At 45.3% G+C, this 15,586-nt stretch overlaps 1 protein-coding gene across 1 annotated transcript in view; it reads right to left on the minus strand.

Annotated features, from left to right (window-relative positions):
• LOC122816779 (solute carrier family 4 member 1 adaptor protein) overlaps positions 1 to 15,586 on the minus strand; it is a 937,474-nt gene that overhangs the window by 371,531 nt on the left and 550,357 nt on the right. The window lies entirely within an intron of this gene.

Raw genomic sequence — 15,586 nt, forward strand, 5'->3', positions numbered from 1 at the left:
AAACTATTGTAATCTTAAATTCTGATCCTTCAATCTGGGTTACTGAAGAGTCTGTAATTCAAAACTACTTCCATAACAACATCAAGTATGATAGGCTGGCATTTCCATCTGCCTGGAAACTATTAACCAAGTACACGGCTATTATACCATTTATGAACAACAGCTTCACAATAGTACAAACAAAGTGTGTGTTTATATTTTCTGATCACAAGCTGTCTTAGGAGTAGAACACTCAATTTATCAAACTCTGACATCGCAATTCCTCCTTCAAATCAGATGACAAACTTAACATTTAACAAACGATTGAACAACTAAAAGCAACCAAGAAGATACAATATCCTTCTGAAGTTAAAATTAGACCAATAAGTAACATTACAAGCTGTGAAAGCACACAAAATAGACACTACAAGGGCCCATAACATATGAAGAGAGAGAGAGAATTATGACTATGTTTTTATAAGAAAAACTGACAGAACTGGGATTACTCTGCTTTATTACAAAATGCAAATTTACTGAAAGATGTCAGCTCCCTGAGTAAATGTACACAGAAGACAAGTGAAAGAAGGAAATGTATCAGACAAAGGATGAAGATGAAATACTTATATGCAGACCTATAGTTATTCAGTAGTTGCTACAAAACCAGGTTCTGTCAGCTTTTCTAGAGACCAAAAGCACCTCAAACTGGTTCCAACAGAAACGCCACTACATCCAGCATACAGCTTCCACCTCTAAGACACCCTAAAGGAATTTCAAGCAACACAGATCTACTCAGTGGCATACCGCTTGCTCAGAGGCGATCTGTGCCTGATGTATAAAGCCATGTCCAACCTGGAATTAATGGACATGCTGCACCTCAGAAAATCCAAATCCCATCGAGCTACGCGCTCGAGAGACTTGAACCTCAGCACTGAAATAAATAGGACATGCTGGAGGGACAGATTCATAGGTTCATAGGTTCATACTAGGCTATCTGCCCTAGGGCATTTATAAGCCTAGCCAGAGTGTGTGTGGCTTTCACCACCCTTAGGATGAGAATACTATACCCATTAGTTTGCTGTGCCTCTGTCCAGCAGTGATACAGAGATGATTCCCAGGGTAAACCTACGATCTCCCATCCACTCGTCAAGATTTCTCTTGAACAGAGTCAGTGAGGGGTTCTGCCTCACATGGACTGGGATTCTGTTCCATAGTGTAGGGAGTCTCTGGGTGATGAATCTGTCCCTCCAGCACGTATCCGTGTTGAGGTTTAAGTCTCTTGCTCGTGGCTCTGGTGGATTTGGATTTTTGAGGTGGAGCATGTCCATTAATTCGGTTGGACATGGCCTTGTATGTCAGGCACAGATCACCTCTGAGCAGACGGTATCACGACTGAATAGAGCTGGAGTTTCTTCAGTCGGGCATCGATGACATATGTTTGAGCCTTTATCCTTTGGTGAGGAACTTTGGGGTCTTTCCAACTGCTGCAGGTGTCGGGTAAGGTACATTCGAATGGGGCGTTGTACTCAATCATTGGTCTGATCAGTGAAGAGTACAGGGTACAATGACCTCTCCTGATCTGGATGTGAATCCTTCATGATCAGGTGGGCAATGTAGAAGGTCTTCCTAACCACTTTGGCAATGTGAGTGTCAAAAGAGAGGTTACTGTCAACTTGGGTCCCCAGGTCCCTGATAACTTCTTCCGTGTTTAATGGATTACCACCTATGTGGTAATTAGGGGTTACCTTGTTTTCCCAAAGGGTATGACTATACATTTTTGGCATTTAGCTTAAGGCCATGGCTCTGGCACCAGTTATCCATTTCTATGAGACCTTTCTGGAGGATGTCTGTGTCTGATGGAGTGTCAATTATGGTGCCCAGTTTGCAGTCATCTGCAAATTTTGTCAGCCACAATCCCCCTATGTTTGCCTGCACTTCAGAAAAATAAATGCCGAACAAGAGGGGGCCCAGGACTGAGCCCTGTGGGACACCGCTCGTGACCGGCTTAGAGTCTGACATGGCACCAGCAACTCTAACCCTGTGTGTTCTGTCCTTGAGCCAGTTTGCAACCATCATAACCCAGAGGCTCCCTTCACTCTGGAATAAAATCCCAGTCCGGGTTAGGCAGAGTCCCTCATTGACTCTCTTCAAGAGGAATCTTGATGAGTGGATGTGAGATCGTAGGTTTACCCCGGGTATCACTTCTGTGTCACTGTTAGACAGAGGCACAGTATACTAACCTCGAAAAAGGGCATAGCAAAATTCATTTAAAATGGGTGGCGAAAGCCAAACACACTCTGGCTAGGCTTATAAATGCCCTAGGGCAGATAGCCTAGTATGAACCTATGAACACCCAATTTGAAAGACACAAGACAAAAGCAAGGAGAGTAGAAAGTCTTATGTTTATAAAGAAAGTCACTGTCTTGCATCTGAACAAAATTTTAAAGAAACACCACAAAACAAGAGAAATACAAATTCCTACTCACTACAACCATAGCCATCTTTTTAATTTAAGTCTTTTGGGCTTCTATATTTCTAATACCATGACACAGGAATCATGGACTACTCCATTCCTAAGTCAGAGCAACATGTTGTATGTTTTATAAATGAAACTTCAATAGGCAAAATCAACATTTTTGTGTGTGATTAATTGACTATTTAAACTACAAAAAACAAATAACGAACATTTAACCACTAAGCACTTACTTTCCAACGCGATATGTGGTGTGGTGGATGGTTTACACTCTTCCCGCCAGTCAGTCAGTCAGAGCAGTGCAGATCCAGGTCAGCAAGTTCACGATCAGAGCGGGAAAGGGTAGGCAACTGTGGAAATGACGTTTACATACCACAGACTTTTTTTTCTTGAGCCAACCACAATGGAAATGCGGGAAAGATAGAGCTAACCATGAACGGCAATGCAGGAGGGCAGCAAGCAACTATGCAGCTGAGCCGTGAATATAAAGAAGGTATTTAGCGTCTCTCTCTCTTTTTTTTAAAGTGCAAGTTGAGCTGCTTAGGACGGAAAAGTGGTGATGCGCTACACCCACCTCTCCTCGTTCTGGTGCCTATGATGCCAAGTCTTTCCTTAGAGAAGAATCCCAAAGTATTTTTTTTTTTTTTTTTTTTAATTAAAAGAAAATTAATCTCCCGGGCCAGCCGGTTCCAGGGGGGTGCAAATTCACCCCCTTGCACCTGCCTGCGGGTGCGCTTGAAGACAAACTACCATTTTGTTCAGCTTATATTTTCTAATATTTAGCACATTATCTTTTCAGAAAACTAATAGTCATGAACTATTTTGCCAGCTGATAAACGGTCGGAATACAGACCCCCATACACTTAAAATCATACAGTCCTCCAGGACAGAGAGAGAGAGAGAGAGAGATAAAGTGGCATCTATTCTGCAGCTGCTACTAGTCTCTCAAACTTAATCACTTTAGTATGGCAGTGGTGAGTATCTATTTTCTATGACACTAGCTCTGCACTGCCTTGCAGTATCACCTTAATATGTTCTTTATTTTAATCCAGGTAGCAAATTAAGGATTCTGAGGTAGTCAAAATTGTATTTACTCTGTAAGCTATCTAAGCTAGTCACAACACATTAGCATTTTCAATCACTGATGACAGTGCATTAAGTGTAATGTTTACAGGATAATAGGGGGACATAAATAAATAAGAGTGTTGAATATCTTAGTAAATTTAGAGCATACCTTAACTACTCTTTGGAGCAGCTCAAAAAGTACAGCTCTGTAAGGTGATCAGCAGGCAATGAAAAATAAGTCTTGCCTTTAAAGTTTGGGTTACTGTCTTCCTTTTAAGGACGGTTCTGGCAATGATTTTTCCTAAAAAGAAAATCAGCAGAGTTTTTGGACAGAAAGTAGGCATCAATAACATGATCATCTCTGAAAAGCAGCAGGAGTGCTCTGGCTTCTCAACGAGCAAATTGTGGTTTACTTGACTCAGGAAAAAGTGGTAAACTTCATGCTAAGTTGTTCTTTTCTTGCTTTAAAACAACATAACGAATAAAAAGGCAATACAGAAAATGCATAAGGAAGATTTCCCTTCCACATTTTCATTAAAGTAATGTTTACTCAAAAAGTTGCATATATAGATAGGTTATACGATAAACCAGAATACCATAACAAAAGTAAACCTAGCAGTTCAGGGTACTAGAACTGATGTGGTCTTTATCCTCAGAGTTATGAAAAAAGTACAGTTGTGTACACTTATCATAAATGTAGATGTTTGAGTGTATTTCACTGTCGCAGTCATCACACTTTGGCTATCTGCCTGCAGGTAGCCCTCAGTCGGCTCGAATACCAGAGTCTTGGGATTTCTGCGCCAGATGCTGTCGCCTCTTCCATGACATCAGGTCGTCAGGGGTATAAAGCATGCAGCCAACACCATTACATCAGTTTTTCTTGCTCTAGATGTCAGGAGTCCCCAAAATAGGAAGCTATTACATGGTGTGGAACACCTCCAGTAAAAAGTAAATACGCCTGCCATAAAGAGGATTGGTGAAAAGGACAGAGAAAGCCAGGGGGCTAGAGGGAGGGACACCAGGACTGCAAAAGTGAATACACTCTAACATCTACATTTATGATAAGTGTACACAACTGTGCTATGTTCTTCATGTTTCACTGTTGCAGTCATCACACTTGAGTTGATTCCCAAAGCTGAGGAAAGGTGGAGGCAGTCAAGAAATGTTGGGGCTGGCTAGCAGGCCTTGTAAGACTGCTGTAGCAAATTCAGCTCTGGATTTAGAAAAAAATAGGTTAAGTGGTAATGCTTGGTGAAGGTGTGTACAGAACTCTAGGTTGCAGCTTCCAGGATTTCCCTGGTGGGGACCCCCCTGAGAAATGCTGCAGAGGTTGAAGTAGCTCTAGTGGAATGAGTTCTGATCCCCAGAGGTGTAGGTTTTCCATGGTGCTTGTACCATAAATGGAGTGTGCTATCCCATTTGGAAATGGTTTGCTTCGAAATGGCCTTGCCCTCTGCTCCTGTATCAAAGCTGACTAGTAACTGGTCAGACTTTCTGAAAGACTTAGTCCTGTCAAGGTAGAACCTGAGCTGTCTGTGCATGTCCAAGGAGTGCAGTATCCTTTCCCCTCTACTCTGAGGATTAGGGAAAAAGGTTGGCAAATGGATGGATTGGTTTAAAGCCACACTGGATACCACTTTGGGCATAAAGGAAGGGTTAGTCCTGAGGGAAACCCTGTCAGCATGGAAAATAATGAAGGGCTCCACCGCCATTAGTGCCTGTAACTCAGACACTCTTCTCGCTGAAGTAATAGCTAGAAGTAAGGCTGTTTTCCAAGACAGGAATTTTAACTCTGCTGAAGCAGCAGGTTCAAAAGGGGGAAGTGTGAGATTTTCCAGTACAAAGTTAAGGTCCCAGGCTGGGGTGGGAGCTCTCCTAGGGGCCTTAAATTGTTAGCTCCTCTCAGGAACTGCTTGATGAGAGGGTGAGAAAGAGAGGAGGCTCAGTATTACAATGAGCTGAGATGGCAAAGGCATGAATCTTAATGGATGAGAAAGATAAGCCTCTGTGGAACAACACTGCTAGGTAATCAAGGATTTGAGGTAAGTTGGGCACAGCTGTGTCCTTTCCTTGAGACTGACTCCAAGAACAATATCTTTTCCACTTTTCAGCATAGGATTTCCTAGTACTATGCCTTCTGGCCTCAAGGATGATATCCAGCACCTGTTTGCTGAGGGATGCTGGTGGTGTATTCATGGGATAAGCCAGGCTGCAAGGTTTAGGGTTTGCAACTGTGGATGCAAAATCTGTCCCTCCTGCTCAGACGGCAGGGACGGTGTCTGATGTAGGTGCCAGGGTGGCACTGCTGTCAGACTGCGTGGGAGTGGGTACCATTGCTGGCGTGGCCAGTCTGGTGCAATAAGGACTGCCCTTGGCCTGTCCTGTTTGATCTTGAATAGTACGGGCAGAGGAGGAAAGGCATAAATTGAGAGGTTTTCCCATGTAAAGGATAGGGCGTCCACCTTCCAGGCTCTACTGTGAGGGTTCCTGGTGCAAAATGTATTCAAGTAGTGGTTTTGGGGGGAGGCAAAAAGGTCCACCTAAGGAGTTCGCCACCTCTGGGATAGAAGTTTGAATGCGCTGGGTTCCAGTTTCCACTCGTGAGGGTCCAGTAGATTTCTGCTGAAGTCATCTGGCAGTGAATTTTGCTTGCCTGGCAGGAAATGAGCTTGTAGGTGCACTTGGACGCTCAAGGCTGTGTTCCACAGAGACACGGCTAAACTGCAGAGTGGATAAGAATGAGTCCCGCCCTGCTTGTTTATGTACCACATAACTGTGGTGTTGTCTGTCTTTATCAGGAGCTGTCCTGGAAGGATAAGGTATTTGAAGACTGTCGGAGCATTCTGTACAGCTAGCATTTCTTTTTGACTGATATGCAGAGGAATTTGTTCTGGGCTCCATTTGCCTGCCTATGTAAGCCCCCCATGCATAGTCTGATGCGTCTGCTGTCAGGGTTTGGGCAGCAAGGGGTTGAGTGAAAGGAAGTCCCTTGTTGTGGTTGCATGCTTCGACCCACCAAAGGAACTCTGCCCTTAGACAAGGTATGATTTGAATCAGTTTCCAGGTCCTGAGAATGTTGACACCAGAGACTTTTTAAGTATCACTGAAGTTTCCTCACATGCAGTCTTGCATATGGAATTAGCAGAATGCATGAGGCCATGAACTGTAGGGCTTGCATTATTTTCTTTGCCGATAGCTGGGTTTTGTTGGCCATTAGTTTGAAATAGTTTGTCAAATGAACCTGTTTTTCTGGAGTGAGGAATGCCATCTGGGAAATTGTGTTCAAGCTTGCTCCCAGGAATACAATTTGTTGGCAGGGCACCAGTTGTGATTTCTTTTTGTTGATGGAATATCCCAGTGAAGTTAGAAGACTTTTTACAAATGCCAGGTGCTAAAGTAGCAATTTCTGACTGTCCACCTGAATCAGGCAATCGTCCAAGTATGGGTAGATTTGAATATTTCTCTGCCTGCAGTATGCAATGGCTGGAGCCAGGCACTTTGTGAATACTCTGGGCACCGTAGATAAGCCAAACGGAAGTGCAGAAAACTGATAGCGCATAGAGCCTGACCTGAAACGTAGATATTTCCTGCAAGACTCCCTTATGGGGATGTGCAGATAAGCTTCTTTTAAGTCTAGGGTGACTAACCAGGCATCCTTGGCTAGCATAGGAAGAAGCTGTTGCAGAGTAAGCATTTTGAATTTTGGGGCCACCAGAAAGGTGTTGAGGATTGATAGATCCAGGATAGAGCATCAAGAGCTCTCTTTTCTGGGCACCAGGAACAGTCTGGAGTAGAAACCCTGTCTCCTTTGTTCTACTGGAACAGGCTGACTCACCATGATATGGAAAAGGGAAAGTACTTGCTTTTGAGCCTCTGCCCACTGGTTTGGAGGAAGGTCTGGCAACCCGCTTGGAGTTGGCAGTGAGTGGAAGTAGAATCTGTATCCCTGGAATACAATGTTTAGAACCCATCGGTCCTGAGTAATGGACATCCAGCTTTTTGCATGAAGGGCGAGTTTTCCTCCTAGGGGCGCAAGTACTTGGGCATGGCTGGGAAGGATAATTAGAAAGTCATTGTGAACTTTTTCCATAAGGGGGTGGCTTTCCACTCCTTGGTTTTGAGGTGGAAACACTCCATTGTTTAGATCTCTGCATACCCTGAGACTGTAGTCTTGGTGGTCTGTTTCCCCTGGGTTTGGACTGAGAAGGCCTGAGAGGTTACTGGAAAGGACCAATTATTTGAAGGCCAATGTCTACTGAATCTAGGTGGCTGCACCTGTAAGAAATATTTGACTGGTTTGCATAGATTTAGCTTTTTCTTCCATCTTTTTAAGAACAACTTCTGTTTTTGTGCCAAACAAACGCTCCTGATTTAATGGAGTATCTAGTAATTTTGCTTTGACATAGTCAGGCGAGACTTGTTCTTTTAGCCAAGCATGCATTCTCAGTGCAGACCCAGTGACAGCAGCCTTGCAAGATGCTTCTAAGGTATCAAACCCACATTGCAAAGTATGTTTCCTAACTTTGCTGCAGAATGCATTAACTCTTGTAAATCTTTATTTTCTGCACAATCTGGAAGTAACACCATTTTTTGTTTAATTCGTTCCACAATATGTTGCTGGTACTTAAACATGTGAATCTGGCAATTCAAAGCCCTGATGGCAAGAGTTGCAGAGATATATACCTTCTTACCCCATCTGTCTAAAGCTTTAGAATCCCTGTCTGAAGGGGTAGTGTTTTTGGCTGCAGTAGCCTTAATGCCTTTAGGTCCCTGGGAAATGGTCTCGGGGTCTGCAGTAGAATTTTTAGAGAGAAATTTGTGAGAATCAAGTACTCTGTAGTACCTGTCAGGTTTTCTAGGAGCTGGTGGTAAGGTGTCAAGAGAAAGACTGGACTCCAAGAAGACATCATCTACAATATCCAGGACAGGGGGTAAAGCTGTGCTGAGACTCTTTTTGGACTGAAGATATTCCTGGCATTCCCAGCGGAAATGTTCTCTTAAGGTATGCAAGGATTCACCAAAAGGGAAATCCTCTGGAGGGGAGACAGAGGGAATGGATTCCTCTGCATCTGAATCCTCATACGTAGATAAGGGTATGTCCTGGTAATCAGAAGGGTCAGAACCATCAGACTCCTGGTCTGTAGAATTAGATGGAAATTCAATTCTTTGTCTTTTGGCAGGGGAAGGCTGGCTTCCTAATTAGAGCAATAAGGTCTTCATCCATTCTAAGCATTTGTTTTTGTGGCATGGGAGGATAAGCATGCACTTTGGATGTAGGTTTTCTACGCGTAGTGCAAATTCTGGGCCTGAGAAACTCGGTAGTTTTAGTAGGAAATGAAGTTGTCGGTTTAATATGAATATCGGTAGGTCGGAATGCACCCTCAGAAGCTGGTGCCTGCACAGTGGCTCCGGACCCATCCAAGGTGGAGACATCTGCATGTTCTATTGTCAAAGCATCTTGCAGCATACCAGACTCAATGGGTCTCAGCAGAGGCCTGCGAATCTGTAGAAGCGGGCATCAGGGGCTGCAAAGGTGCCTCACTGAGTACCAGCGGACTGGCGACAAGCTTAACGGAAGGATCTTCAGCAGTTTTTGACCTATATGGTCTGTTCATAGGTTGGTACTAGGCTATTGGCCCTAGTGCCTATACAAACCTAGCCATAACAATTCCCTGGCTATTTCTTCCCACACTATTTACTTCCCTGGACCCCTGTCTAGCAGGGCGACTGACGTGATCCCTGGGGTGAATTTCCTTTCTCCCATCCAATCATCAAGGTTCCTTTTGAAGGGGGCCAAAGAGGCGCTCTGCTTGACATGTATGTCTCTGTCTTTGCGCTTTTTCGGAAGATCAGTAGTCAGATGGCTTACCAAAGCCATTTCAGAATATGGAGAACGAGAGCGAAAGAATTTAGCTATAAAAACAGCCCGACGACAAATGTTTCGGGAGTTAAACAAGGCACAAAACCCACAGCTACGGACATCGTGGTCTGGGCCAAAACAGGTGACGCAGTAAGAATGAAAATCTCTGTGAGGTATTTGCTTGCTTTCCACAGGCAAGACAATTGTTAATTTTTTCTGACATCAGTTAGAGGAAGAAAAAAAGAATCCCCAATGGGGTACTTAGCTTTAGAAGACTTCAGGTCTGAAACTCGAAAAAAAAAAAAAAAAGAAGTTATGCACTTACCATAACGTTCCATGTGAGTTGTTCATCTCGCCTTCATTCTTACACATGGGTTCAGAGCCGATCTATTGGCTCAGAGTCGGACGCCTTTTTAGCTGAAGATCTCAGAGTAGCTCGAGGCCAGGTCCCTATCCCATGATGCTCTATGTCTTACCTCAGACCTAGTTTACTGAACCCAGCATGTAACAGATATAACCTAACAAATACTCCAACCGGAGTAAGAAGTCCCAGAACAAGACCACCAGACCCCAAGTCTACTTGTTTTTCGAGACCCTGGAGGGGGAAAGGCAGTTGGTAAAGTAAGAATGAAGGCGAGATGAACAACTCATATGGAACATTATGGTAAGTACATAACTTCTTTATGTGAAGTTGTTCAATCTCGCCGTTCATTCTTACACATGGGTAGCGTCCCAAGCCCCCTAATCCTGGGTGGCTCAGGGGAGTATATTCCTGAGGACAGTGGAATCAAAGGAAGCCCTGTCCCTGGAGGCCCTGACTACTCTGTAATGAGTGATAAAGGTATGCGGCTAAGACCAAGTGGCAGCTGCACATATAGAGTCCAAAGGCAATCGAGCCGCATAAGCAGAAGTGGAAGCAGCTCTAGTGGACTACACTTTCACGCCATGCTCTAATGGCTGGTTTGCTGAGGAGTATATAAACTTAATGCAGTCAGTTAACCATTTGGAAAGGGTAACTTTAGAGACTGGTAATCCTTTCTTAGTGTCAGCATGAGAGACAAAGAGTTGGTTAGATCTTCTAAATTCCTTTATCCTGTCCAAATAGAATCTCAATTGTATGTGGACATCAAGTTTATGCAACATGTACTCCAACTTGTTAGAGTGATTACTGAAGAAGGTTGGAAGTTCAACAGTTTGATTCAGGTTAGTCTCAGAACACACCTTTGGAAGGAATGAAGGATTAGTCCTCAGTGATACTCTTGTCAGGGTGAAACACCAAATATGGGGGTTTGATAGAAAGGGCTTGAAGTTCAGACACTCTATGTGCTGAGGTAAAGACCACCAAGTAAATAGTTTTCCAAGAAAGAAACTTTAAATGGCAGGATGATGCAGGCTCAAAGGGGAGAAGAATAATCCATGACAGCACAAAATTTAGATTCCAGGGAGTAAAATGTTGTCTAACAGGCGGCCTAAGATGAATGGTACCCTTCAGGAAGGCCCTACATAATCTGTGAGACATCAAATTAGAATCTTCAGTTCCAAGGTGAAAATTCAAAATTGCAGCCAATTGAACTCTAATAGTGGCAGCTGCAGCACCTTCATGAAAGAGCTTAGATAGAAATTCCAGGATACTAGCAAACGGGGCAACATAAGGATCATTGTTATTCTGGGAGACCCAAAAAGCAAATTGCTTCCATTTACTAGCATACAACTTTCTAGTGGAAGCATTACGCGAAGATACAAGAATATGCTGTACCTCAGAAGAAATATCGTGTGACCTGGCAAGGTTGGAAATCGGAGCAGCCAAGCTGTCAGTCTGAGGGAACGAAGGGAGGGATGGAGGGCCCCTGACAAATGTGTCAGCAGGTCTGGAACTGAGTCCAGAATCCAAGGTTCCTCCAGTTGATAGAGTCGAAGGAAGGGGAACGAAATCTGTCGAGGCCAAAAAGGGGCTATTAAGATTACAGTCCTTCCCAGGCTTTTGGCTTTCTGTAAGAATTTCGGAATTAAGGGTATAGGTGAAAAGGCATATAGGAGTCCCGGGGGTCAATCGTGTACAAGCAAGTTCCCTTGGTCTGTCCCCCGTAGGGGGATTCAGGGCAAAGTAGCTTCTGTATTTGTCATTCATAGGGGATGCAAACAGGTCGCAGCAAGGCTGGTCCCATCTGCAGAAAATCATCTCCGCAACTTCGTCTTTGAGAGACCACTCGTGTGGTAACAGAATGGTTCTGCTCAGTTTGTCCGCTATCACATTGGATTTCCCTGGGATATGCGTTGCTATCAGAAAGCGCACGGTGGATACCGCCCACTGCCAAATCCTCAAGGCCTCTCGACACAGAGGGTAAGACTTGGTTCCCCCTTGCTTGTTGATGTACCAGACCACAGACATGTTTTCTGTCTGTATCACAATCGTCCCTAGAGGAAGAGAGTCGTGGAAGTGCTGCAACGCAAAAAGCACTGCTCTCACCTCCAGAACATTGATGTGCAACTGTGACTGTCTCCGACCAGGTGTCTTAGGCTGTCCTTCCCTGAAAAAGCCCCCCCCCCCCCACACTATATCAGAGAAGCATCCGTGGTCACCGTGGCTGACGGCGGGGGGCAAACAAATGGTCGACCCACAGTAACTTGGTGGCTGGTCAACCACCAGCGAAGATCCTTCTTGCAAGAGTTTGTAATCATAATTAAGAATGACATCGGAAGTTGTTGGTAAGACCATTGGGTGAAGAGTAACCACTGAAGAATCCTCATGTGTATACATCCCAGAAAAACTGCAATGAGCGTAGCTGCCATGGTACTTAGTAGTGTCAGTACCCAAGAGGCCGGTACTGTTTTTTTCTGCACAATGTCTAATACCTGGTTTCGAAGAGTGGCTATTCTGTCCAGGGGCATTTTACTGTGGCAGTGGTGGTGTCTAGTTCTGCTCTGATAAAAGAGATACGCTGCGATGGTGACAATGCAGACTTTTCAAAATTTATAGTGATGCCTAACTGAGAGCAGAGATTGAGAGTGTGATCCCTGGACAGAATTAGTTGATGGCTGGAGGCGGCAGTAAGGAGCCGGTCATTCAGATATGGAAACATTCAGAATCCTAGATGGCTCAGGTAAGCCGTAACCACTGCCATGCATTTGGTAAACACTCTGGGGGCTGTTGCGAGTCCAAAGGGCAGTGCTTGGAACTGGTAGTGACTGGCTCCCAGCCAGAAAGGCAGATGATCTCTGGATGGTCTGACCATTTTGATATGGTAGTATGAATCCTTGAGATCTACAGAGCACATCCAATCGCCCATTCCGAGAAATGGGAGAATAGACTGAAGTGTGACCATCCGGAACTTCTCCTTCTTTATAAATGTGTTGAGTCTGCTGAGATCCAAGATGGGCCTCCAGTCCCCTGCCTTCTTTGGAACTAAAAAGAATCTGCAGTAAGTTCCGGATCCTATCTGGTCTGCTGGGACTGACTAGATGGCTCTTTTTTCCTGCAGCCTCTGGATTTCTATGGCTGCTTGATCCCTGAGACTGGGTGGAACGTCTGGGATTTTCTTCCGAACAGCTGGGGTTTCTAAGAATGGGATAATGTAACCCCTGGTAACGATGCATTGTACCCAAGAACCTGTTGTAATTCCTAGCCAGGCATCCTGATACAAAGCCAAGCGACCCCCAACTGTCTCCAGAGTAGGACAGTCGGGCCTCCTTTCAGGAGCACTGATAGGGCTTGCCAAAGAACTGATCCCAGTCACCCTGATTCTGTGGACCCCCCCTCTGCCACCGGGGTGGCATCTTCCATTACCCCCTCCTCTGCCCCTGGAGGGGGGTTCACTATGAGTGTTCTGGAAAGCTCCTTGGGACTTCCAAAACCACATTTTTCCACCTTTCTGGTCTTTGGGGTATGGTCTGGTAGGGGTGGAAAAATGGACTCCTACGGCAGAGAGAGTCTTTCCATCTTGTTCACACCTAGTGAGAGTCTCCTTGACTTTGGGCCCGAAAAGGGATGAGCCATCGAATGGGGTGTTGACAAAGGAAGACTTGAAGGCTTCTGCAAAGGAGTATAAGCGCATCCAGGAATTTCTCCGAAGAGCTATTGTTGAACCCGCTCCCTGAATTGAACAATCGGCTTCATAGGAAATGAGCCACATGGACGAGTAAACTATGGAATTAAGGGTATTAAGCTGGGCTGTCACCTTCTCAGAGACACCTCCATCTGTACTACCCTGCAGAGTATCTCCGAGCTCTTTTAAAAGATCTCTTTGAAGACTGGTAAAATGAGTCAAGTAGTTAAGCGATAGCATAGCAAAAGTCGCAGAACTAAAGATGCGTTTCCCATACCTGTCCATCGTCCTGGAATCCCTATTAGGGGGATGGACAGTAGAAGTAGTTTTGGACATCTCTGTCTTGGTGGCCGCCGCCACCACCATGGCATCAACCGGAACTCCCTTAGTGAGGAACACCCTGTCTTGGGGGAGGTGATACACTTTTTGGGCCTCCGAGGGACCGGTTCTATAGTATCAGGAGACTCCTACGTCCTTCAAGCAACCAATTCCATTAGTTTGTCGAAGGGCGGACTTACCTAGGAGGTGGAAGGTTGAGACCCAAAGGCCTTCAGGAGCACCGACATCCTCAGTAGGGCTAATGGACTGCCAAGTCACCCCTCTGCTTAAGGACTTCCAGGATATCAGCAAAGGAGATATTCTCTGAGGGGGACCCTTCTGGCTCTTCTAAGTCAGTGTCTGATGTCAAAGACTCCTGCGGGGAATCGAAATGCCTCCTCTTTTCAAAGTTTCTTCCTGGGAACCTCATCAGTGGGAGCTTTTGGTGAGGTCTCAATAGAACAAGGGTCACCCGATGGGGTTGCCTGAGGCTCTGGGTCTCTATGCTTCACGGGGACCTGTGATGTAGAGGCAGAAAGCGGCACTTTAGGGGAGGAGGAGGAGGGCCCTGATGATGTGTGTGTCTTTGACAACATAACCCTCCTCATAGCATCGAAGGCTCCACTGCTCCGACCAAAGGAAGCTGCCGGTTCCGAAGAAGATGGCAACCTCCCTGGCGCTGAGACAGTGGGCTCAGAGCCAGAGGACGGAGCCGAGCTCATCCGCGCCGACTCTCCGAGATGAAGGGTCGGAACAGACGCATTGGTTCGACTCTTCTCCCCCCAGAGCCGACCAGAGAGTGTCGGCTCCCAGACTCTTCAAATGGTACCGAAGAAGTCAGGGTTGACAGATCCAATGGCACTGGAACAGGCCTCGGCTCCGAAGGCTCCACAATCATCAAATACTCCTTCCCCGGCTCCGAAGGCCCGTTTCAGCTCGGAGGAGGAGTAGTCACAGCAGGTGCGATAGTCTTAGGCTCCGAAACTCATTAGGTCGAAGCTGATAATAATTTTGCCAGTGCAGGGTTCTCGAGAAGCCTCTGCACCACCCAGTCCACATCCACATCAGAGATGGTCCCCGAAGAACGAGTCGAAAGAACCGAAGAAGTCACCGATTGAAGAATAGGAGATCTTAAGGTTTTTGGCGACCGGCTTGGAAACACTGGCTCGGTGCACAGCTCCGAAGACTGTGGAGTCAGCGACCGCACCTTCACAGCAAGGCTCAGAGCCGATGACTTGGGCTCCGAGGAAGCTTTGGAGGACTTCGACCCCTTTGATGACTTGGAGGTCTAGTCAGCCTTGTCCAAGGACTCCTGAAAATCTGACATCAATAATCCTCTATCCACCAACTTTCTTCTTCTTTCAAACAAAACCCGGCTACTGAAGGAATGGCAGATAGAGCAATCCTCCTGGAGGTGAACTGGCCTCAAGCAATAGACACAATTTACGTGGGTGTCCGTGATGGACATTTTCTGCCCGCATTTTGGGCACTTTTTAAAGCCTGATTTCTGCTTCTCCTTTTGGTCAGCCATACTAAGAAGCAACACCAACAGTATGCACGAATCTGAAGACAAAGTACTGTATAACAACAGCACACACACAAACACCGCAAACTCTAACTACTGCATAAAACTCTTAACAACTGTAAAAAGCTAAGGCAACTCTAACAAAGCTAAATACACACTTACTAGCAAAAACTATTCTTATTTAAGCACACGCTAAATAGGATAGGAAAAAGGATGAGAAAACAATGGTGGGTCACAATCATAGTGAGCTGAAATTGCTGCGCAGCATGAATCTTAATGGAAGAGAAAGACAAACCTTTGTCCAATAACTCAGTATAAGATTGAGA

The sequence above is a fragment of the Protopterus annectens genome, chromosome 1.part1, assembly GCF_019279795.1.
Source record: "Protopterus annectens isolate FY-2018-M chromosome 1.part1, PAN1.0, whole genome shotgun sequence".
NCBI classification, from domain to species: Eukaryota; Metazoa; Chordata; order Ceratodontiformes; family Protopteridae; genus Protopterus; species Protopterus annectens.